General features: G+C 48.5%; 1 pseudogene; it reads left to right on the forward strand.

Moving 5' to 3' along the window:
* Nucleotides 1-24,201, forward strand: LOC102127934 (uncharacterized; annotated as a pseudogene).
* The last annotated feature ends 452 nt before the right edge of the window (nucleotides 24,202-24,653 follow it).

Raw genomic sequence — 24,653 nt, forward strand, 5'->3', positions numbered from 1 at the left:
ATGGATGCCGCCCCGGAGGCAGCTCTCAGGTATGCATCCCCCCGGTGGCCTGGGCCTCTCTGGGGCTGGTGGCTGAGGCTGGAGGGACAGGCGCTGAATGAGGCTGTGTACTAGATTTCTCCCCTTTCCACACACGGGTCTTACCCAGGCAGGTTCAGGGGGTGCTCTGAGGGACAGTGTGCTGTAGGGAACAAAGAAACAGCATCCCCTTCTTCCTCTGAAGGTCTGCTGAAAAATCAACTCACAAAAGATTAATTGGAATAAAGGCATACAGATCAATATGCACATGGGGGAGAACCATGGAGTGATTACCCCACCATCTGCATCGAGGTATAGAAGCTTACATCCCATTTTATAGTTACAGAGAGAATGGGGGCTCAGAGCATGGCCCAAACCAGGCTATGGTGGAACAGCAGGTTATGGTTGCAAGATAGATTATTGAGGGGAAGAAGGGGAGTCCTGGCTAACAAAGGTGATCTTGTTATGCAGGTGAAATCCCACAGATAGCAGCCCTCTAAGAGAATAGATGATAATTCTTTTTTTTTTTTTTTTTTGAGATGGAGACTTGCATTGTCGCCCAGGTTGGAGTGCAGTAGAGCAATCTCAGCTCACTGCAACCTCCGCCTCCCAGGTTCTAGCAATTCTCCTGCCTCAGCCTCCTGAGTAGCTGAGATTACAGGCATGCGCCACCATGCCCGGCTAATTTTTCTATTTTTAGTAGAAATGGGTTTCACCATGTTGGCCGGGCTGGTCTCAAACTCCTGACCTCAGATGATCTGCCCGTCTCGGCCTCCCAAAGTGCTGAGATTACAGGGTTAATCCTTTTTTAGACCTTTAAACATGTCAGACTCTCAGTTAATCTTTCCTAGATCTGGACAAGGGAGGGTCTTAGAGAAGGCCTGGTTGCATCTCTGCAGATGCAAATCTCCCCCACAAAAGACAGCTCTTCAGGGAACCTTCTGTTTGCTGGCTCTCTGAACAACCATCTCAAAATATGTCAAAGACCTATGTTTTCTACTGAAATATTTTTATTTCTTCCAGCGCAATCTGGGATCTCAGGGCCTGACAGCAGATAAGTTATCTGAAGGCGCGGCATGCAGTGTTCCCTGCAGACAGAAGCTACCTGGTGCCCCAGTGATGTGGGAGCCCCTCAGTTCCTGCGCTTCTTGCTGCCTGGGCACATGTCCCTGGAGGACGGCAGGCCCTCCTGCCTCTCCCCTGTCTACTCTTCACCCCCAGGAGCTCTGCTTCTTGAGATAAGACCACCGCTTCCCTCCAGCCAATGTGGTGCTCTTCTGATCTCAAAACCTTGCACTTCCAGGGCTCAACATACAGTGAGTTCTCAAAGATTCGGTAAATAAATGTACAAATGTCTCCCGTTACAGCCACCACATTCAGTGGGGTAGATCTTATGATCATTTTTCTGAGGAAGGGTGCTGTGCTGATGCTCTCAGTCTGCAAATTGCAGAGCTGGGAATCCAAAGAAGGCACCTGCTCTCTGCCCCACCCCACCTCCCACCCCACCCCGGGCTGCCCCTCTCCTCCTCTGGTGTCAGCTCCAAGCATTGTTGGAGTCCCCAGGGGCCCGGATGCTTCCCTGTGTGCCCTGTCCCTGAGGTGCTCACTGTCTCAAATCAAGACACACAGCTGGGTGTGAGAGGTCAGGGAGCCCATGGGAATTCCAGGGGATGCCCTCAGCAGGTTTTGTGTGAGTAACAACTGGCTCACCTAGTCAGGCCTGGGACAAAAGAGCACCTTCTGAAGGGTGACTGGCTGTTGTGCCGGCCTTGTGCTGGAAGAGGGCCTCTGAGAGCACAGGGAACTGCCCCTGGGCATTTTCTCACAATTGTTCCGCGGGTTAGAGGCTGGATCCCAGTAACCGTGTGTGGCCACTCTGTCCTTCTTCAGAGAGAGATTCAACTTCCGGAGCCAGGGTCACCCCTAATGGCTCACTTCCCTTCCTTCCCCTGCCAGGATTTTCCCCCAGATTGTCTTGGGGTTGTCTCAGCCCTTACCACACTTCATCCTTCCCAGCAGTAGCCTCCCGGCCCCACACAGAGTGTTCCACTCTTTCCAAAGACTCAGCCCACATTTCGGGGTCTCCTGCACCCCCAAATGTGGGATTGGTAAGATGCGCGCTTCCTGACGTGGGTTTCTTCTTTCATTTGCAGTTAAAAACCATGACCACAAAAGAGACATCCACAACTCGCTGTAATAGGCACTTGCATAATAGGCTTGGGGACAGTGTTTGGGGGAACAGGATAGGGTGGCTCTGTTTTTCCAACAGTTGTGAGATTCATTTTGGTGAAGTAAGAAGGTTTTACAGGGTCCTCTAAGACAGAAGGGGTTTCCTGAGAGGGAAGTCGGCTTATCCACCTGCCTCCTCTCGTTCACCTGGTGCTAGCTGCTACTTTCCATCCTCTGCCCTCTGCTGAAGGGAGAGTTTCAACATCTTTAATTCCTTTCTTTGCTTGGCAAGATGTGCCGTATTTATTCAACTTGGCATCAAGGTTAAGCACATAGACCCTTGTCAGAAGCCAGACAGCGAGTGTTCAAATCCCAGCTGTGTCACTTACCAGCTCTGTGACCTTGGGGATGTGACTTCGCCTGCCTTGATTTCCTCATCTGTGAAATGGGGATAATAATAGTACTTACCCCATAAACGGGGATAATAGTATGTACTTCATATAATAAGGATTACATGCAAACATTTAATATACATAAAGCTCCTTTTTGTTTGTTTGTTTGTTTTTAGAGACAGGGTCTCAGTCTGTCATCCAGGCTGGAGTGCAGTGGCAAGATGCTAGCTCACTGCAGCCTTGACCTCCTGGGCTCAAGCAATCTTCCTATTTCAGCCTCCTGAGTAGCTGGGACTACAGGTGAGTGCCACCATACCTGGCTATTTTTAAAACTTTTTAAAATATAGATGGGTTCTCACTCTGTTCCCCAGGCTGGTCTTGAACTCCTGGCCTCAAGCACTCCTCCCACCTCAGCCTCCAAAGTACAGGGATTATAGGCATGAGCCACTGTGCCCAGCCAAACAGCGCTTAAACTATACAAAAGCTCTTAAAATAGTGCCTAGCACTGTGTTTACCCTTGTCACTATCTACTTGGATTCTCTGCCTGTTGGTTTCCACTTTGCATAATTATTTGTGGACATTTGAAATGGTCAAGTTCTCGAGAGCCAGTCAGGCTGATTTACCTCCAATGTACGTGTAACATGTTTTTTTCTTTTCTGGAACTGAGCAACATCCTCCAAGTTTGTCCACTCTCCGGGTGTCTTAACTGCCCCCGGTAGAGAGGCATTTAGCAAACAGAAACAGATTACAGAGACCCTCGCGGCCACATGCAATTTGCAGTTGCTCTCAGGAGTGGGTGTGGTCACTTGTTCCCTTTAGCCATCATAGCAGCTGCCTGGGTGAGAGGTCAGTGTGCCAAGCGTTCCTGGTGGGAAATGACTTGATTTCCCATACGAGCCCCGACCTTCACTGGCCTCTCCCTCTTACTCCCATTAACCACCGTGTGTGCCGGTCACTGCTGCTGAACCCATCCACAGGCCTGCCCAGCAAAAGACAATGACTTCTGCAGGGCTGGGGAGGCCGTCCTTGTGCGAACAACCGAATCTACCTGTGTGTGTGGCCTGTGCTGGGGAAACATGGGTGACTTGAATGATGTCAGACAATCAATGCAATTGAAATATGTCAAAAAGGGCTCTGCCAATGCACCCTGCTCGTATCTACCTATACAATGTGAGGCCAGCTTATGAACCGGAAGCATTTCATTCAACTGAAGTCATTTGAAAAGGAATATCTTTGGCACATCCTTGCTGCCCCTTCCCCCATTGCAGTGTCCCTGGCTGTGTGGCTGGCAGCTTGACTCTCGGTGAGTTGCAGCTGCACCTGTGCCCACTTTCTTACCATAGGAGTAGGTGATTCTCCTTTGGGCACCTCTGGCTTTGCACTGTAAGAGTGAAATACGGTGTGGTCCTGCAAGCTGCTTCTCCAGTAACATGAAAAGCATAAGAGAGAGGCTCTGGGAAGGGGCAGATGCTGCAGGTGCAGTGATGCCATCTGTCAAGGACGGTGCCCTGTGCCTGGGGAAGTACATGCTGTAACTGGAGCTCCACCTTGGTACCCCACTGCTGGACCCTCCAGAGAGAGCTCTGACAGGTATAAAGTTTCATATGCTCAATTCCTTTCCCACTGGACTTGTGAGAATTGTATGAGGAAGGCCACTTTGAGGATAATATTCACGCTAGCAATAATGGCATGAAAAGCAACAGTAATAGTAGCAACCATTGTCAAGGTACCAGTTTTCATGCTTAATAGCACAATCATCTCATCTCAGCAACCCCGGAACCAAGCAAGCTCAGTGCTGTTCATCTTCATTTTGCAATTGAGGTAATAGAGGCTCAGTTAACTAAAGTAACTTGTCAGGGGTACAAAGTAAGTATAAGTGGCTGAGCTGTGATTCAGATCCAGGCCCATCTGATGCCATAGCTCATTCTTTTCTCCATGACATCAGGAGGTCTCCTCCTCCCTTGTGTTGCTCAGAGTTCTGATAAGAATCAGATTTCTAGGTGAATCACAAGAAGGTGACCATTCTGGTTAGATAACAGGGGAACGGGCCCCATCATGGCAACAGACTCCTACGACTCATGCATCACAAGAAAGGGCTCCCTACAGCTTTGACAGTAGGGTGCTTCTCTGTTCACCTCCTTGCTCCCCTCCCATGAGAAGGGCTGTTTTCATCCTCATAGCTATTATTTTTCAAACATCAGTTTTAATTTGGGGTACCCGCTCTCTTTGGGAGATTGCAAAAATTAAATCGTTTTTAAGCAACCCAACAACACTTCTGGGGTTTGTAATAAACTTGTGAAATTTGCGGAACTTGGTGGTTGAGGTTCTCTCCGTCCTACTTCCCTGGGGCCCCCAGGAGCTTTCGAGTTGGTTCTTCATGCCCTCTTGTTTGGAGCTGCTTTTGCCAACTGGGCCCAGCCACTGCATCTTGGACCAAGGAGGTGATGAGCCCTGAAACAGTCCAGGGTCTCTAGGAGAGCAACCCCCAAACCATGTTTCTGGCCCTGCCTTCCCTCTGTTATTCTGGGAAAAAAACCGACCCTACATGGGTGGGAGGTCCCATCTGCAGAGACCAGCCTTGTTTGTTTCCATAGGATTTGACTACTGAGGGGCACAAAAATACATAGCCAACTTCCCCTTGGAGAATTCACTGTCTCCCCCTCCAGCAGATGACTCCAGGGTCCCTGGAAGCATAGGAACACACTCCAATGGATGACACTGTTTCCTCTCGTCTGCAAAAGAAGATCCTCTCCACTCACAGAAAACAGCAGCAAGACGGTTTCCAGGCACCAGCTGTCATTGGGCTTGTACCGTCACAGTCCAAGCTGAGCACGCAAGGCACGGTGTGTTTCTGGCTCCCCTTAGCTGGAAGCTCAACTTCATGTGGCCACGTCTTAGATGGTGTCAAGGCCTATAGGGTAAACAGAACTCTCTGAGTCACCTTTCCCTGCTGTTCAGGACCTTTGATATAACAGAGACGGCCATTGGCTCCATAGGGGGATGATGGGGAAGAAGGGCCCAGGAAGGCACTTTGCCTTTGTGTCTTGTCCTTGGTATTTGGTGGCCAGCACCCCTGTATTTTTCTAATCCTGTTAGCTAAGAATCTGGAACCTGGGCCAGAGGCCTGGGTTCTAACCCTATCTCCAACCTTTCTCTACCATGGATACGCCCTGTACTTTCCCTCGTCTGTACAGTGGAGCTCATAATCGTACCTACCTCGTGGAACTATCATGAGTCTTAAATGAGCGTTACCACGCATGAAGTGAAATGCTTACACCTGGCAGATAGTAAATGTGTATTATCAATTTACACTATTATTTGACTATATTTCTACCATACAGAGCAACTATTGCCTGGTCATACGTCCTAACAAATAAACTGTGGTGACAGACAAGTAACTGTCTCAGTGCTTGGTGAGACTCAGAGACAAAGGATACCACTGACCATCAACAGAATAATGCCCCCTAAAGATGTGTAGACCCTAATCCCTGGAACCTGGGAATGTGTTAGGTTACATGGCAAAGGGCAAAGGAAGGATGCAGGCGGCCTGGTCTCTTCTGCAGCTGCTTTCTAAAACGCCAGGACTTTCTTCCACCAACACATTCTCTAGGTTTGATTAGATTTAGGAGGCTGCTAGCATCTGCAACAATAGAAAGAGCGTATATTATTTGGGATGCTTGTGTGGCTTATACAGCTCCCAACCCGTTCGGGAGTCTTAACACAATGTGCTAAAAGATGCTGAAGGCTGGGTTTCCATTTCCCAGACAATTCCATTCTCTTTAAGAAAACTGCCAATAATGATAAAAAACATTCCAGCCAAGTGGAGTCTTGCCTGAATGAATCCCAGGCCCTGCCGCCTTGCCCGCTGGTTCTGTCAGCCGCCAGTGTTCTGGAAAGGCTACCCCAACATCAGGGAAGCCGGATCCTCCCCCACGCAGTGATGGGTTCTAGGCCATTTCTGCTGCCTTGGTCTGGGGGTTTACCATCCTCAGAAGCTCCCAGTGCCTGGAGATGTCTCACATCCTGGCCGAGCCTGCTCCCTTTACCAAACAAGGTCAGGATTTATAACTGCTTTTGTGGTGACATCTGGCTCATTTTCCTCAAGTCCCCCTGCCACTCTTTACATATATATATATGTGTGTGTGTATATATATATCTTTCATCTAAAGTCATTTCATGTCAGTTCAATTCCTTCTCTCTCTCTCTCTCTCTTTTTTTTTTTCTAGTTGTTTGTTTAGCCTTTGGAGATGGAGAACGAGGAGTAAGAGGACTCATTACCCACAGCTAGTGACTTGGGTTAGAAGTGAAAGCACTTCTGCTGGGCCCTGACTTATTTATTTATTTTTGGCCACAGAACCACAAGGCTCGGTCCCCAGCGAGCCGCCCGAGGACATCTTGTGGCACCATCTGTTTGCCCCCACCCGCCCCCACCAACCGCCAGGCTCCGATTGTTGTTGGTGGTGGTGTTTTCTTCTTTTTTTTTTTTTTTTTAAAGTTTTTGTTGACTTTATACATTCTGTAGCTCTGTGTTTTTTAGACTCGGCTTGCTCATGTAAACGCAAAATCAGGACAAGCAGAATAAACAAAGAGAGGCTGGCAGAAGGCTGGGTGTGTCGCCTCAGGGCTGCAGATGTTCTGGGGCCACACTTAGGAAGGCCCCCGTGTGCATGCAGGGCGCTGGCCGGAGTGCCTTAGGATGCGTCTAAAAACTTCTCATTGCCTCGGGGATTAAAATAGCCACACTTCCTGCTCCTCGGAGAGGGTATGCACAGAATGTGGGTGACTCACCGTCGGTGGTTTTCGATGTGTCTGTCATAAGGAGGTATCATCAAAAGCCCGGCCTGTTTCAGATGTTATTTTTTCCACCCTCAGCCATGCAGTGCTGGGAGAGCAGAAGGCCTAAAACCAGTGTTTGTTTTGAGCGGGGAAAGTGAAGGCCGAATCAATTGTGCCGCAGCGAGTAAAAACTGAATGCGCGAGGGGAAAAAAAAAAACTGCAAACAGTGTGAAGACCGAGTTTCAAAGTTCTTGTTTTCAAAAAATTTAATTATATTTCAACTAAAGCCAAACTGTCAAAACACGGGAGAGTGATCTGCCTGCTTTGAAAATGCATTAGCCTTCTTATGTAAAAGCCAATAATTGATATCCAAGACGAAACCAGAGCTGTGGGGGTTGGGGGAAGAAGGAAGACAGCCTCTTAGAACTGCTCAAAGGACACTTCCCTATCAACCACGTGCAAAGCTTTAGATCTAAGTTTGTGAAGTGGGAAATTGGAGAGGAGAACAAAGGCGAAGCTAAAACGCTCCATGAATGGAGAGGGTTTACAATATCAGGCCTGGTTTATGAGACGTGTGGGCCCAGGGGCACTGTGAATTAGAATTTACATAAGCGAGAACCTGGAAGAGATCCTCAAAATTCTCAACAGCTTTGTAAATAACAGCAGGCTGTGCCTTCTTCCTCCTGAGAAATGCCAGGGTGTGTCTGGGCTGCCCCCAGGGCCGGGCTAATGCCTGGGCCCTCTCCTTGCTTCCTGCCCAGCTGGTTTTCAGGTTGTCTGATTGTCTTTTTTTTTTTTTTTCCCAGACTTCACTCAGCCACTTCCTCCAAAAATGGACCCTCGGTGGCTAAGTCTTCGCCCTCTTCATCTCAGTTCCCATTCCTGCCTCTCCTTCAGTGATCTCCTAGAACTTTCTAGTTTCTAGCACAGAGATTCTTAATCGTGATCTTTTGATGGGCTGAGAAGTGTGTGTATTCTTAAACCACTCTCAGATTAAATTAAGCTTGCGCTAAATAAAAAATACTGATGGAAGCCATATAACACGTATTTGGGATAGAGCCAGAGCAGGCATCAAACAGATCATGAGAGTTTGAATAAAGTATCAAAGGGCTGGGAATGACTGGCCTACTGCCTGGGTCCCCAAAGGCAGCCACCATTTCCTTCTTGGGCCAAGCCACTAGCTTCTGGGAGTACCAGGTTCCTCCAGCATCTCTGTCGTTTCCCCTTGATTGCTGATCTTCGAAAACAAGCCCAGGTACCTATACTGTGAATGCTATCAGGCTTTAGAACCCTTTCTTCGTCTACCCTGCTGACATGAGACAGTCATCTTTCTCCCAGCGTGGCTGATCCCCACAAATATGATACATATCCTGTAGCCCAGTGTCTGGTAGAATGGACTTTCTGGTCTATGGTCTAGGACTCTCTATTGACCTTGGAAGAGAGTTGCCAGATAAAATACCGGATGCCTAGTGAAATGTGAATTTCAGATAAACAACACATCCTTTTTTTAGTGCAAATATACCTTAAATGTTATAATAAAAAGAATGCCCCATGCAATATTTAGCGCATACTTACACTAAACAATAATATGTTGTTTATCTGAAGTTCGCATCTTACTGTGCATGCTGCATTTTTCTTTGCTAAATCCGACAGCCCTTCTGGAACCTCTTGCATTCCGAATGAATGTGGCCTCCACAAGCCATGCATGAGAGTGAGTTCTAAAGGGAATGGGAGCCAGATTGGGGCTGTGTTCTCTTTGTAAGGTTCTCATTGGTGCAACCCATCACGCCAGTCATTCTCATTCCTGCTCCATGCCTGGGGTGCTCCGTTCACACCCTGTCAGCGTGCTGGTGATCACTGTCATGGCTCTAGATCTAAGAGAGCCACGACAGTAGTTCTCAGCTTTTCGGGCTGAGGCTATGTTTGCTCATCTGGGGGCCTGGCACACAGTAAGGTACTCAATATATACATAAGCAGAGCTGGTGGCATAGGAAGCAGAAAGCTGGCACCAGGCTTCCTCAGGCCATGTCCAGACAGCAGAGCCCCCCCTTTGACGACCTCCAAATGTCTGGGAAGCCAGCGGAAGCCACCGCACAGCTCACACACATAATGATAGCTTTCTCCTTTCTTATCCCAGACAGTTTGGATGCTGAAAAAATTGCTTGGGGGAATCAGCAGAGGGTGAGGGAAGCTCAGAAACCAGCCGGGAAGGAAAACAGGAAAGAAGCGGCTCTGATTAAAAGCAGCCAGCTCCCAGCTCCCTCTGCAGGGCCGGGGTCCTGCTGGGAAGGGGAGGCTGTCCCCCTCGCCCGCTGGCGCAGGGGGCAGGCGGCTTGCACAGACCCTGCAGACGAGCCCGGGGGCTCTACAAAGAGGAGGGTCAGGGTTTGGTCAAGCCCTCTCCACAAGATGCCCTTGCCCTCACACCTCTCCTAAGTTCCTTCCTCCCCCACCCAGGCTCGGGGCTCGGGTCCACAGCGTGCATCATCTGAGGGGCTCTGCAGAGCCACCTTCCGTTTCTTTCATCGCAGAGAGAAGAGCCTCCTTTCAAGTTATCTAACACTTGCTCTCAGCACACAGCATTTATTGTTAAGCGCTGTTGTTGGCCCCTGCATTTCCAAGATATTTATGCAACAATATATACATTAGGACACAGCCACTCTGTGAAATAAGTCAGTAGTACCCCATTCATTTTATAAATCCAAGAGAAGGCCCGGAGATGGTGAACAACTGGGCCATGGTCACACAGCAAGCCACGCATTTGTATAAGACATGAGTGGTAGGCACAATTGAGGCACTGGAGAGACAAGATGAAAAAAGACACTGTTCCTGATAAAATGGTAAGGAATTCAGACACATGTTGAGCCAACAGGTGTACAGTGGGGAAAGAAAAGAGATGCTGCATGAGAGAATGAATCACACGCGGAGGAGGAAGGGAGTAATTTTGCTGGGGAGCAGGGGTGTCAGGGAGCATGGATAGGACATAGTGGCGAGGCTCCAGGTCAAGCAGCCTGTCGGTGCTGAGGTTAGGCCTCCGGGTAATGGCAAAGAGACATCAGACAGATGGTGCTGGTCAGAAGGGCCAGCTGGCCTGGGGGGCATGTGGTAGGGAGAGGGGAGCAAGGGTTACTGCCCAGAACACCTGAGTGCAGTGTTGCCTCTGGCATTCACAACATTTGGACGAGGGATCTCAAACTCTCTGGGCCCACGCCTGAGTTTCTCAGCTGAAGCTGACTGGGACTGGATTTGATCCTGTAAGAACACTGTTAGCGCTAACATTCCAGGATTCACTGTGAAGCCATGAGCCCTCCAACCATGGTCCATTGCATGGATCCAAACGTAGGCCACTTCAGGCTCAGCACGGTCCACGGAGATGAGCAGTCAATGACTTACTGATATTTACTGTGCACCTCTTATGTAGCTGGCACTGTGCTGAGCCTAGGGCTTCAGTAGAGCAGAAGCAGACACTGTTTGGGTGCCCTGGCAGGGACTGGAGAAAACTAGCTGCAGACAATATTCATCTCTGCACCAAGTTCTTCATGGTCTCTGCACTCTTGCTCACCATCGCTTCTGCACCATGGGTGAGCACAAAGCGATTTCTGGGTAATTTCAGACACACAGCTTCAGCAGGTTCGCACTTTGATCTCAGCAAAGTTGCATTCTGCTGCTGTGGCACGCTCAGCTCCTCCTCAGGGCGTGGGAGTCGCTGTTTAAGTAGATCAGAGTAAGCGGTACCCTGCTGAAGAGGTTTTTCCAAAGCCTGTGGTCAGTCACTGAGGGGCAACGTCAGGAGGGGCAGGTTCACCCCCCAACAGACTCACGCACCAGCCAGCCAGCTCACAGCCGATGGGTGGGTGAGGTCTCTCTCCCTTGAAAATGTCTGTAGCACCCAGAAGAGGCCCTGTTTAAGGTGAGTGCTCAGAAAACTCTGTGGTGTTCAAGAAAGAGTAGTTGAAATAAGCATTCCTATGCTGATATTTGATGGAAATGACTCAAAGGAGTATTCAGACCTTTGGGGAAAAGGTATTCTTTAGACCTTGGGATGTGGGGCAGAACCAGGGAGAGGCAGAAGAGCCCAATGGCAATGGCATGGGGCTGGGAATTTCCCTGCTTTGTTTGCTGTATTAGAAGGCAAGGTCACAACTAAGTTCCTCATGATCAGAAGAGCTGGCCCGGGGATCAGGTATCCCAGTTAACTGGGGCAGAGTCCCATTCCCCACTGTTGTCCTTGCCTAATTATGAATTGTTCCCCTTTCATTCTCGGAAGTGCCATTGTTTGAATAGTGTATTATATGGTCACACTTGAAAAGATAAACCAGATGACTACTTTGAAATCTCAAATAACTAGGATAGAGGAGACAAGCGTCAGAAAGAATGATGCCCACCCAGGTCCTATGACGTGGCCTAGAGCTGGCCACTTCAGTGTAGCAGTCTCTTTCCCAGAAGCTCAAAGTGCTTCTCAGTTAGGACTATTTTCATCAGTTCTTACCCCTTCCCAATGTCAGGTTGACACTAAAGTTCTGGCCCTTAGAACAAAGATTTTTCAAACCCCAAGTTGCTGTGCACACTTTGGAAGTCCTTTTCTTCCTGCAAAGTATCTGTCCCTGCCTTTCCAGCAAGCCTTCATCCATTTCTTCCCATATCTCATGATCTGAGTGCTCTGAAGAGTACATTTTTGGGGGGAGAGCTGCACAGAGCTATCTCAGAATTACTGCATCTGAAGGGAGGTCAGGGAGTCCTTGGGATGTGGTAGAGAGGACCCGGACCTGGGAGTCGTGGAAGTCTTAACTCCAATCCTGCCACTCTGGCCGCATGACTGAAGGCCTGGATTTCTCATAAGTAAAATGCACATATGGTTGATGAGAGAAGTAAACCAAGAAACGAAGTAGGGTGACCAACTATGCCAGTTGTCCAAGACTATCCTAGTTGTAGATCTGAAAGTTCCAGGAAATCCCTCTGACCAGGCACACTGGGATGGCTCGTCATCTTGAATGCTGCCTGAGATTTACTAACTACTGAGTAAATTTTAGCTCTCTCCCCTCTTCCTGAAAAAAAAAAAATTGCATTATTAATGGTGAAATTTAAGAGATAGTGATAGATTAGTTAGTGGTAGAGCTATTTGTGGGTGCAAGGTTTTCCTAAAGCACTTAAAGTAGGGTGCACTCCCTACTCTACTGGCCAAGTTGGCTGTGACTCCACTGGTGAAGAGAACTGGCCACAGACTCTGGGAATCCCAAAGCACTGAATCCACCTATGTGTCTCTGGTGTGGATCTTACCATTTCACCCTTTCCTTGTGTCCATAGAACTGAACTGGCCTGGAGACTGAGATGTGCTGATGCATCTCACGATGGGAAGCATGTTCTTCCTGGAGAGCAGGGAGTTCCATGCCGGGCATTACTCCATGCCCTAGGGATGCAGCAGCCATCAGAACCCTCTCCCTTCCATCTCAGAGCTTATAGTCTGGGGGGAAAATAAACAACTAGCCAGTAAATAATCAGGTACTGTAAGGGCAGGAGTGCTAGGTAGCTGAAGAGCTGGAAACTGAATTAGGAGACTGCTGGTGATGAGAGTTGCTATTCTAGTCTAGATAGGATCATCCGGGAGCACTCTCTGAGGGGGTAGCATTTCGAATAAGCCATGTGATGATCTGTGGGAAGCAATTTCTAGCAGAGAGAACACCCAGGGTCAGGGCCCCAAAGCAGGACCTAATCAATGTGTTTGCGGAAAAGGCAGGAGTGGGCATGCATACAGGATGTGAGACCAAGTGAAGGGCCACTCATACAGCCCACGATGTCTTAGTCCCTCTGTGCTGCTGTAATAAAATACCTGAGACCGGGCAATTTATAAATAATAGAAATTAGGCCAGGCGCGGTGGCTCATGCCTGTAATCACAACACTTTGGGAGGCCGAAATGCGTGGATCACTTGAGGTCAGGAGTTCGAGACCTGCCTGGCCAACACGGTGAAACCCCCGTCTCTATTAAAAATACAAAAATGAGCCAGGCCGTGGTGGCACATGCCTGCAATCCCAGCTACTTGGGAGGCTGAGGAGGAGAATCACCTGAGCTCAAGAGGTCGAGGCTGCAGTGAGTTGAGACTGCGTCACTTCTCTCTAGCCTGGGCAACCGGAGTCAGACCCTATCTCAAAAACAAAAACAAAAACAAAAACAAAAAAGAAGAAGAAGAAAAGAAAGTATTTGTCATAGTTCTGAAAGCTGAAAAATCTATGATCGCGGTGCCAGCAGGTTTGGTGTCGGGTGAGTGCTGCTCTCTGCGTCCAAGTTGCTGCCGCTTGCTGCTCCTCACAGGGCGAAAGGCAGAGAGCCAAAAGGGCCTCACTAGTTCCCTCCAGCCATGAATAAGGCACTAATCCCATCCATGAAGACAGAGTGCTCAGGGCCTAATCACTTCCCAAAGGTCCCACCTGTTAATATCATTGCATCGAAGATTCAGTTTCAACATGAATTTTGGAGGGAACACAAACATTCAGATCACAGCACATGTTAACACCTTTGGGTCTTTTTTTTTTTCTTTCCAATTATGATGAGAAGATTGGAAGTTTTAATCAAAGGAGGGAAGAGATCTGGTTGATGTTTTAAATGGCTCATGCTAACAGCTGCATGAAGACTAGCTGGTAAAAGGGCAAAGATAAACTATGTGGGGAGGCTACTGCAATAGTGAGGGTGAGAGGTCAAGGTGGGCTGGGTCCAGTGGCAGCAGCAGGGTGGTGAGAAGTGATCTGGTTCTGGATATATTTTGCACATTGATCTGATAAGATTTGTTGATGGGTTGGAGATGCAGAGTGAGAGGGAGTTGCTGATGCTGCCAAGGGCCCTCGCCCCAGCTGTGTGGTGATTCCACTTATGCAGGTGGGAGAAGCTGGGGAGGAATAAGCTTAGGACCATCAAGACTTTGGGCTTGGATAGTTCCCCTATGAGATGCTAATTAAACACCTGAGTCAAGCTGTGAAGTAGCAGTTGTACGTATTGTATAACAGGTGTGATGTTACAAATATTCAACAGTTCCTCAGAAACAAAACACAAGATTACCGTATGATCTGGCAATTCCACTTCTGGATGTATATCCAATGAGAATTGAAGGCAGGGACTCAAACAGATATTTGTACACTCGTATCCGGATCAGCATTAGTTACAACAGCCCAGCGTTCATCAGTGGAAGAATGGATAAACAAAAGGTGGTCTATCCATATGACGGAAGAGTATTCAGCCTTGAAAGGGAGGGAAATTTTGACACATTCTACCACAGAGATAAACCTTGAAGACATTATGCCAAGTGAAATCAGCCAGTTAAAAAGGACAAATACTGCAGATGAAATACGTAGAGTAAGGCCGGGTGCGGTGGCTCACATCAGTAATCCCAGCACTTTGGGAGGCCGAGGTGGGCTCCCAGATCAGGAGATGGAGACCATCCTGGCTAACATGGTGAAACCTTGTCTTACTAAAAATACAAAAAATTAGCCAGGTGTGGTAGCAGGCGCCTGTAGTCTCAGCTACTCGGGAGGCTAAGGCAGAAGAATGGCATGAACCTGGGAGGTGGAGCTTGCAGTGAGCAGAGATTGTGCCACTGCACTCCAGCCTGGGTGACAGAGCAAGACTCTGTCTCAAAAAAAAAAAAAAAAAGAAGGAAAGAAATAGAGGAGTCAAACTCATAGAGACAGAAAGTAGAATGGTGGTTGCCAGGAGCTGGGGAGAAAGAAAAGAGGAGTTGGTGTTTAATGGGTATAGAGTTTCAGTTTGGGAAGATGAAAATAATCTGGAGATGGATGGTGGTGGTGGCAAAATAATGTGAATGAACTTAGTGCCACTGAACTGCATAGTTAAAAATGGTTTAAATGGTCAATTTCATGCTATGTGTATTTTATCACAATAAAAGCAATTCAACAATCACTGTGGCAGGGGTACTGACCAGTCAGAGTGGGTACTGGCCATAAAGAACATAAAGGTCTAACTATAGCAGGGAGCTCCGTCAAATGCCAGCACTGGGCAGCAAGTGCATAGTTCAAAGCAGAGGCCTGGGCCCCCATGCAAAGCTGAAGTTAAAACTAGGGCACTGGTAAGATCACCCAGGGAGAGAGCGTAGGTGGTGGGGGGCAAGAAGGTAAAGAAGATCCTCCAGCTTCTCCATGACCAACGCGCCAGAACACGAAGCTGTAAAATGAAGCCTTATGCTGGAGGCAAATCTGAGATGCGCGCAGCCTCCAACTGAGCACATTCATGCTGAGATGCATCAATTTCTGCAGTGCTGGGCTTCTCCTGCAGCCTAAACATACAGACATTCTTCCTTCCACTGTGGCCATCAGTGTCCTCTTTAATGTGTCCGTCTTCTTTGCCTTCTGCGTACACTTAGTTGCCTAATTGACCTTCCCTCCAGTTGGTCCCTCCAACCGGTTCCCAAGGCTACAGTCCTGTGGAGGCTCTCTTTCTTCCTGCCTGAACTAAGCCACCGCCTCCTCTTGCATCCTGGTCTAAGATGACGGGCAGAAACCACATCCAGGGATGTCAGGTGCATCCTGGACAGTGTGACTGAGAGTCACTACCCTGGTAGGACAGTGAGGGGTGTGGAGCGTAGTTCCAGAGACTGTGACCCCACAGGTGAAGCTAGGCTGAGGACACATCAGAGCAGCCAGGTTTCAGAGAAAAGGGCTCTGCCAAGTCCAAGGGTGAGTGGGATCAGGGGAGGAAGAGGAGCAGGACACTGACTCAAGGCTCGCGCGTGAGTCTTAGTGTATTTCTGTCAATCATTGTGTTGCTCCTTTCCCAAAGAATCCTGATTTGCAGCACATCAGCTGCTGGTCTCTCTGCCTCCCATCTGTCCATCCCAAATTTCTTTTTCTAAAGCAGGGTTTGGAGAGGGGTAGTCCTTGCCTTAGGCCATGGGCATGCAAATCTTCAAAGCTTCTTGCTATACAGTTGACATTAACAATCTTACCCTGACATTTGCAACCCTCTGTGGTCTGCAGTTGCCCAGTATTTCAGATCTACATTCACTGCGTGTTTCTCACGTATGACTGCTCTCCCTGCTCGCTGAACAGTCCTGAGCTCTCTGGCCTCTGCACCTTTGTGTAAGCTTTTCCTTGCAGCTGGAAGACTGCTTCCCTTATTCTTTTTGACCACTAGTTGCCAAATCCTGTGCTGAAAGAGGTGAACTTACTATAAGGCTAATGAGTTTTAAGCTTCAGGCTCCTTCCATTTCAGGTTCATCCCTTACATGGGCCTGCAAGTACCCTAGCAGTCAGTTCCCAAGACCACGTGTTTTGCAAAAATAACATGAATAGATTAAGACTTTGGGCTGGGCGCAGTGGCTTATGCCTGTAATCCCAGCACTTTGGGAGGCCGAGTAGGTGGATTTCTTGAGGCCAGGAGTTCGACCAGTCTGGTCAACATGGTAAAACCCCATCTCTACTAAAAACACAAAAATTGGCCAGGTGTGATAGTGCACACCTGTGATCCCAGCTACTCGGGAGGCTGAGGCAGGAGAATCACTTGAACCCAGAAGGCAGAGTTTGCAGTGAGCCGAGATGATGCTGCTGCACTCCAGCCTGGGTGACAGAGCAAGACTCCATCTCAAAAGAAAAAATAAATAAATAAGCAAAATAAAATAAAGACTTTTGTCTCTTTTCACCTCAACTTTGCCTCCACACACCTCATTAGTTTCTTGTCGTATTGAAGTGGCTTTGGACAGTTTTGGCATCTGGTTAGGTGAAAATTAAGTCAGGGAGATATTTAGTTTGAATTTGGTGGAACATTGATGCAATTTGCAGTCTCTTCAGCCTATATGAAGCTATCGCCAGCTGTTCTGATGTAGAAGTGGCTTGCAGGGACATCCTTCAGCTCCCTGTGCTGGCTCTTGTGGCATTTCCACAGGGAGGACAGGGCCTGAGGTCATATCCCAGCATAAACATGTCCTGTGACCCATGTCCCCAGAGCCAGGCCGATAGGAAAGTGGAAACAGGATTCGCAATGTGTGGAGCCAGAGTCTAGTCTTCAGAGAGTTTTTCAGCTATCAGATGTATAAAATTGTAAGGAGAAGATGCTGTTTCCATCAACACCTAGTCCAGATGGAAATTCTCTGCTGTCAAGAATGTGCCCGATACCATAGCAGGACTGGGAACCAACCCAAATGTCCATCAATGATAGAATGGATTAAGAAAATGTGGCACATACACACCATGGAATACTATGCAGCCATAAAAAAGGATGCATTCATGTCCTTTGTAGGGACATGGATGAAGCTGGAAACCATCATTCTGAGCAAGCTATCACAAGGATAGAAAACCAAACACCGCATGTTCTCACTCATAGGTGGGAATTGAACAATGAGAACACTTGGACACAGGATGGGGAACATCACATACCAGGGCCTGTTGTGGGGTCGGGGGAGGGGGGAGGGATAGCATTAGGAGATATACCTAATGTAAATGACGAGTTAACGGGTGCAGCACACCAACAGGGCACATGTATACATATGTAACAAACCGGCACGTTGTGCACATGTACCCTAGAACTTAAAGTCTAGTAAAAATAATTGGCCTATTCTTTTATAATTGTTGGTGTTAAAATGACCAAATAAATTAGTTCACTTCAGTAACCTAAAAAAAAAAAAAAAAAAAAAAAAAAAAAGAAATGAAAGAATGTGCCCGAGAATGCAGACGATACAATTGCGAATGCAAGGAACAGACTTTGGGAGGTGAGGAGGTGATCGGGCGGCCCAAGGTCGATTGAGACACTGGTGGCTGTGGAACCCTTAGAGGGGTTGTTTCTGTGTGGTTGTGAGTGTACATGTCTTTATGCTGGAACATGCCAGCCTAACATTTAGTGTGTGTGTGTTCACGCTACACTACATACATGTAGAGTATTCTATACTATATAGACATAGTTATGATTATCTAGTTGCATAACATACAAAACAGTTATGAATTATAGTCCACGACAATGAAGTCAAAGGAAGCCCAGTGGTTTGTTCGTCACAGAAAGAGTAGAATTTGGGATTTTCATTTTAATCCATTGACAAGCAGGGTTTCCATGTCCTGTGTGCACGGTTCCAGGAACAGTTTGCTCTTACCTGGGTATCAGGAAGGGGCTCCTAGCCAGGGCAATCAGAGAGTCATTCTCACTGACTGCCCCAGCTGACAGTCCTTCTCCTGCCCCAGTAACATCTGGCAAACCATGAGACGGGGGAACAGGAATGGGTTTGCTCAGAACTCTGTGAATGAGGCCATGGGACCTGGGGCACACCCAAAGGAGCAAGAAGCAAGCAGACCCCAAATACATATTGACCCAAAGGCCGATTTTCTGACACAGCCACACACATCTCATCACACATCCTGGGAAACAGTGTCACGTCTGAGCTCCAGAACTCCAAACCTCTCATAGTAGTCAGGAGAACACTGGGATGAGTTTAGCTTTTGAGAACCATAAATGTGCCCAAGTGTTGGTTTGGCTAGCAGACTGGAAAATTCTTAGGGTTCAAATTCAAATAAGAATAATATAGCATTGCTAGTCATGACTACAGTATTTACTTAAATTATGCTCTCAGATCTCTATGAAGACAATCCAAAACATAATTAATACTTTTTTTTTTTTTTTTTACTACAGAGGGTAAGTTTTGATTGTATACACACACACACCCGCCCCCAACACGCACACACTATAATATATCTATACATATATTTGCCATGCAGAAGTAATGGAAAAGTGAAGGGTATTTTCGAGTTGGCAGCAAATGCCCAGAATGGGTGAAACTGACATCCATGCTCTGGGCACGGGGAGCCTCTGAGCAACCCACACTGCTCTGCCCTGGCCTGAGCGTGTGAGCAACCCGCACTGGGGTGTCCTGGCCTGAGTGTGTGCTCAGAGGCCTGCTCTGCCTCTCCATGACCTAGTAAAGCACGGTGGCCTCCTCCCTCCCTGCCCAAAGCATTAGAATGTCAAGCTCCAGTCCCTGAATGCCATTCTCTCCCTTCCCCTCAATCCCCCCAGCTCCCCCTCCCCCACGTCCTGTCTGTTTTAAAGAATGGGCACCCAGCATTCCCCCCTGCTTCTCATTGGGAAGGAAGGCAGGTGTACGGGAGAGATCTGGGTGGTTGTGGAACAGGAATGGAACCTCAAGAGAGTAATGAGGCAGGAAGGGAAAGGGCGTGTTGAGGTGCAAGAGCTGGGACTTCATAATCGCTGCGAGTCCTGGAAAGGAGAGGGGTTTGCTTGGAGGGCGATTGCCTTTCATGGGCTTCTTGGGGGTGGCGGCCTTTTGATCTGCAATGCTGCTCCGTCCAGCCCTGGGCACAGAGTTAGCCCTTTCTCCAATGCATGGGGCTTCCGCACTGGATCAGCACAGAACCTTGGGAAGGAGGGTGAGGACTCTAATACTGCAATGCCCTGGAAAACCACCAGGAATCTTGGTGTCCTGTAGCTGTCTCTCTCCAGGGCCTGGGATTCCTCATCTGCATCTGGATATCCTTCATCTCTCAGCCGTTGCCCTGTCCTTGGTGAACTGCTTGTTAGGATCAAAAGTGGCCCGCGCCTTCCTCTGGGACAGCGCAGAGCACCGGGGCCAGAGGCTCAAAGCACCTCCAAGCTGAGATCAGAGACTTCGGATATCGCTGATCCAGAGGCTTCCAAACTTTTCCTGGTGATTGAATTCTTACCACGAAATCCAGTGAGGAGCTCCAAGGCCTCAAGCAGATGGAAGAGGAACTGCTCTTCTTGAAGGCAAGGCAGGGCTCTCAGATGGCAGGACTCATCCCACCCCCTGCCACGGCCTCTCCAGGGTGACTGTGGAGCCCCAGCGCTCTGTGGAATATGGTTCACAGAACACCTGCATCTGCTGTTGGGATGCCCCCAAACTGTAATAGCAGCACGCTGAATCTTTCATCAGAAAGAACCATCTTATCATCTGGAGGCTGGTCAGGAAAATAAACTCAAAAGCCAGCGCCCCTCCCTTCAGAACTCTGCTCCTGAGGTCACCTTTCAGTCTGCATAAGTCCTCCCAACCTGGGCGCCCCAGAGCTTCTCAGCGGATCCATCCCCTCTTCCATTCTCTCCCAAGGTTTCAGCTGCATTCTGCTCTGCATGGTCTTCCTCTCCTCTTCATACAAACTAGACCTTCACCCCCTGCCCGCTACGGCGCTGCAAACGCCACTGAGATACATTTGTTTGGGTCCCAATGTCTTTTGGGGGCTCCAAAAAGCCCAGAAAGAGTCATGCCTTCAGCCATGGCCCATGGGATGCCTTTTCCCGGAGTCAGCCCCATGGGTCAGTGATCCATGCCTCCCCAGCCTCCCTTGAAGCCTTCAAGTCTGTGTAGAGGCACCTTCTGTTCTCTGGGCATTCCCCACTTTGTTGCAGAGGAATTATTTTCTACTCAGCGGCTTTCAGGTAGAGAAAGTGCACGCGGTATGAAGGATGTGAAGATGGAGGGCTTGACGTCGTAGGTCATGTTTTGTGGTTAATTCCCCCACACAACAAAACAGTGAGCAAATGTTTATAAACAGGAACTCTGTGTTTCAGTAATGAAAGCCTCTAGCCTTGCCACACTGATTGCTGGTGCGTGCACACACACACACACTCACACACCCTGTTTTTCTTACACACACACAGCTGCATGGAGCAGAGAGTGGAAAGGGCGTCCAGAATAGTGGATCAGGCTTATTATTATTATTTTTTATCTCCACCAAACTCTCTCTCTCCTTAAGCCCCAGCTGCCATCCCCGCCCCACCCCCACTGGACAGCATGTTGAAGGAGTAAGCTGCGGGTCAGCCCATAGTTTAGACAGAAAATTAGGCAACCTTGGGAGAGACGGGTTTCCAGTAGACATGCACGGACGCGACGGTGAGGTTGGCCTGAGACGGTCCTTCCTGGATGCAGTCACCCTCCCGATCCCGAATTTTACTCCTTGGGGGGATTGTGGTGGGCGCCTGGGCTCCTCTCGCACCAGCACACGGCCCCAAGCTGGCCTAGGTAGCATCAGCACTGGGGTGAGGGATGAAATGCAGGTTTAAAGTTGGCTGTGGGGACTTCTGATTTCTCCACCCCATAGATAAGTGACTGTGGGGCTTCCTCTCCCAGGCCTTTCCTCACCCTCCTTTGTCTTTCCCTCTTTCTCTGTGGGAAAGGTAGAACGGGACTTGCCACCAGGGACATCCAGGCACATTCCTCTTCCCAATCAGCCTCTACCCATTCTCTTTCTGTCTCGTGTGTATCAGTGAAATTTTCTTGTGTAGCTTCTCGGATTTGCAAGCCCGCTTCACATCCTAGACACAGACCCCCTTCGCTGGCTCTGTGAAGGCTTCACGTTCCTGGGGCATTTGAGACTTGACTTTCCAGAGCAGCTGTGGATCCACCCTGTTCCCCTCGGTTTGTTTTGTTTGGTTTGGTTTGGTTTTTTCTGAGAGGGAGTCTCGCTCTGTTGCCCAGGTTGGAGTGCAGTGGCATGATCTCGGCTCACTGCAACCTCTGCCTACTGGGTTCAAGTGATTCTTCTGCCTCAGCCTCCCCAGTAGCTGGGATTACAGGTGGACACCATCACGCCTGGCTAATTTTCGGTTTTTTTAAAGACAGGGTTTCATCATGTTGGCCTGGATGGTCTCAAACTCCTGACCTCAGGTGATCCACCCACCTCAGCCTCCCAAAGATCTGGGATTACAGGTGTGAGCCACCATGTCCAACCTCCCCTTGTTTTTGACCTTTGTCCCCAAATGTCTTTCATCCAGTTACTATAACTTGTAGCCTTTTTGCAAGTAGGTATCTGTAAGCATAGAAGATTTGCGAAGTGACCCTTAGTGGCACCTGTGATCAGATCCTGTTAATCTGATTTACAGAAGAAACATAGAAAAAAAGGAAACTCTTCTTTTATATTAAAATAAATAAGGTGTTCAATTTCAAGTTTCAGAGATCTTTCCTTTCTTCTCTGAAAATAAATATACAATTGTCTTGAGAGTCCTACAAGCCAAACACAGGATGCCGATGTTCTCACCACTTCAGGCCCTTCACAGGGCGAGGAACCTTAATCTTGAACCAAGCGACTCCCCCAAAATGATGCTGATGTTTGTGAGTGGGTTGTGTGCATTTTCTGGGGGAAGCGTCCCATGTTCTCAGTTGCACGTCACACAGGGGTTCTCAACTCAACAAGGATGTAGAGCTGCTGCCTTGGATCCTCTTTGACAACTTCTTCCTTTTATCCACCAAGGACAATCCATCCCCCAAATTCTTTCTCTACAGTGCCCCTCAGATACATTTCTCCTCCCTGCTCATCTGGATGACACCTGGATGTAGTTTCCCATGACCTTACAACCAGCCTCCAACTCCTGACCACGGTCTTCAATGCCCGCTCTGACAGCTCTCGGTGCTCACTCTCAGCTCCTCTCCCTAACTTCTCGTTGAAGTGGAAACCCAGACTCACCTGGATTTTCCTTCTGGCTCTGCTACTTGAGAGCTGTGTGGCCCCTGATAAGTTGCTTAAGGTCTCTGATCCTTGGCTTTGTTATCTAAAAACTGGGATAACAATACCTCTATCACAGGGCATTTGATGAAGATCAAATGAGCTAGCCCAGGTAACAAACCTGGTACATTCCCTACTGAGTTTTTAAATCAATGCTGCTCCCCGTCCCTTCCCTTTTCCTTAGTCTCACTCCCCACCTTTTCAATCCAACACTGCACTGCGCAGAGTGGCCTCTCAGCAAATGCCTTTGCTTCATGATTTCTTACAACTCAAAGTTGCCTGTGATATCTGCAGCTGGCTTTGCAGAGCTTGTAGATTTGGGTGAGTACTGGGAGGTAAACGCAGGAGGTTTCGGGGAGCAGAGGGGATGGAAGAGGGTAAGGAGCAGGGTGGTTCTGCCGTTCATTTAGCAGGAGGGGGATGGGCTTCTGGATTTTCTTTTCTTTTGAGCATCTGCTGTGATGACTCAACAGCCTCCATCTGAACTCCAGAAAGAAGCCTCTAGAAAAGTCTACAAAGCGGGTGGTGGTCCCGTCATATTAATCACCCAGGTCACTGTGCAGCCTCTTATCACGGGGTCACTTGGAGTCAGAATTGTCCCAGGCTGTGGCTGTGTCTAGACTGTGTTCAGGTAGATGACGGGAGAGGAGCCCTCTTGACTTCCTTGCTCACTCCAGGTACCCTTGCTCCTGTCCTACCTGGCATTTTTATTCCTGGTTTAGAGCAGAAACGGATATTATGTCCGCCAGTCGATTTGTGAGGATAACAGAACCATTATCCCCCATGGAGTAACTTCTTAAAACATGAGTCCTTTTTTTTCTATTAATTGTCCGTCTGTTGACAACGTTTCTTGTGTCTGTAAAGTGCTCTGAGCTCCTCGGAAGAAAGGTGTTACTTAAACACAAGGTATTATTATTATTTTTGTCAATATCATTATTTCATAAAGCAGGACCTCTTTAAAACTGCAATAAGTGTGGAAAACAATTATTTGGTTTGCTTAGGTTCCGTCTGGGGTTTATATCCAGGTGCAACATCCAGAAAACCAAGTTGTGGAGGAAAATGATAACAATGTGTTTATGTGCTTCTTGTCATCTTGTCATTTTACAGCCTTCGGGACATTATTCATGAATCCCCTGGGGTTATAGACAGACAACTCTTGTCCCCCATTTAAAAAACAGGGAGGAGTTGTGGAAGAAAGAGCCCTAAGCTGCAGCACTTACCTGAAACCCTTTTTGGGATGTGCTGGAAACACCCTTTCTACTCACGCACAGGATGGCTGAAAGCCGACGATGTACTTTGCTGGCCAGCAGCTGTTGGAAGGGCAGGGGCGTTTGTGTCCCTTCTGAGCCCTTCTGTGAGGAGGGTTCCTCCCATGCCCTCTTCCAGACACTCTGACTGCTCACGGTGCGGCTGGATGCGCTGAGTGGGTGCCACGTGGCCGGCTCGATTGCATCACACGGTAATGTGCCAAAACTGAGCAAGATAACAACTGCCCAGCGAAGCAATCTCGTAGGTTGTGAGAAAGTTCATGTCTTTCAAGGCTGGGTTTGGATTTTGGGGGCAGTCACAGGTCTTTGTCTGGAGACACTTCCGCTCACCCGGTCTTGCCAGAGTTTGTGAGTAGCGGGTCCCCACATTCTTCCATTGGGGCACAGCTGTGTGGGGAGGAAGTGTGGTGCACTGGAAAGACGGTGGGCCCTGGAGTCATGCAGACCTCTGTTTAAATCCCAAACTCACCTCTTACTAGCTATGCAACTTTGGGCAAATAATTTCCCAGCCTGTTTTGGCATTGGTAGGATGGGAGCCAATAATATCAATAATATCTTCCTTGTGGGGTTGT

This window comes from Macaca fascicularis, chromosome 1 (genome assembly GCF_037993035.2).
Source record: "Macaca fascicularis isolate 582-1 chromosome 1, T2T-MFA8v1.1".
Lineage (NCBI taxonomy): Eukaryota > Metazoa > Chordata > Mammalia > Primates > Cercopithecidae > Macaca > Macaca fascicularis.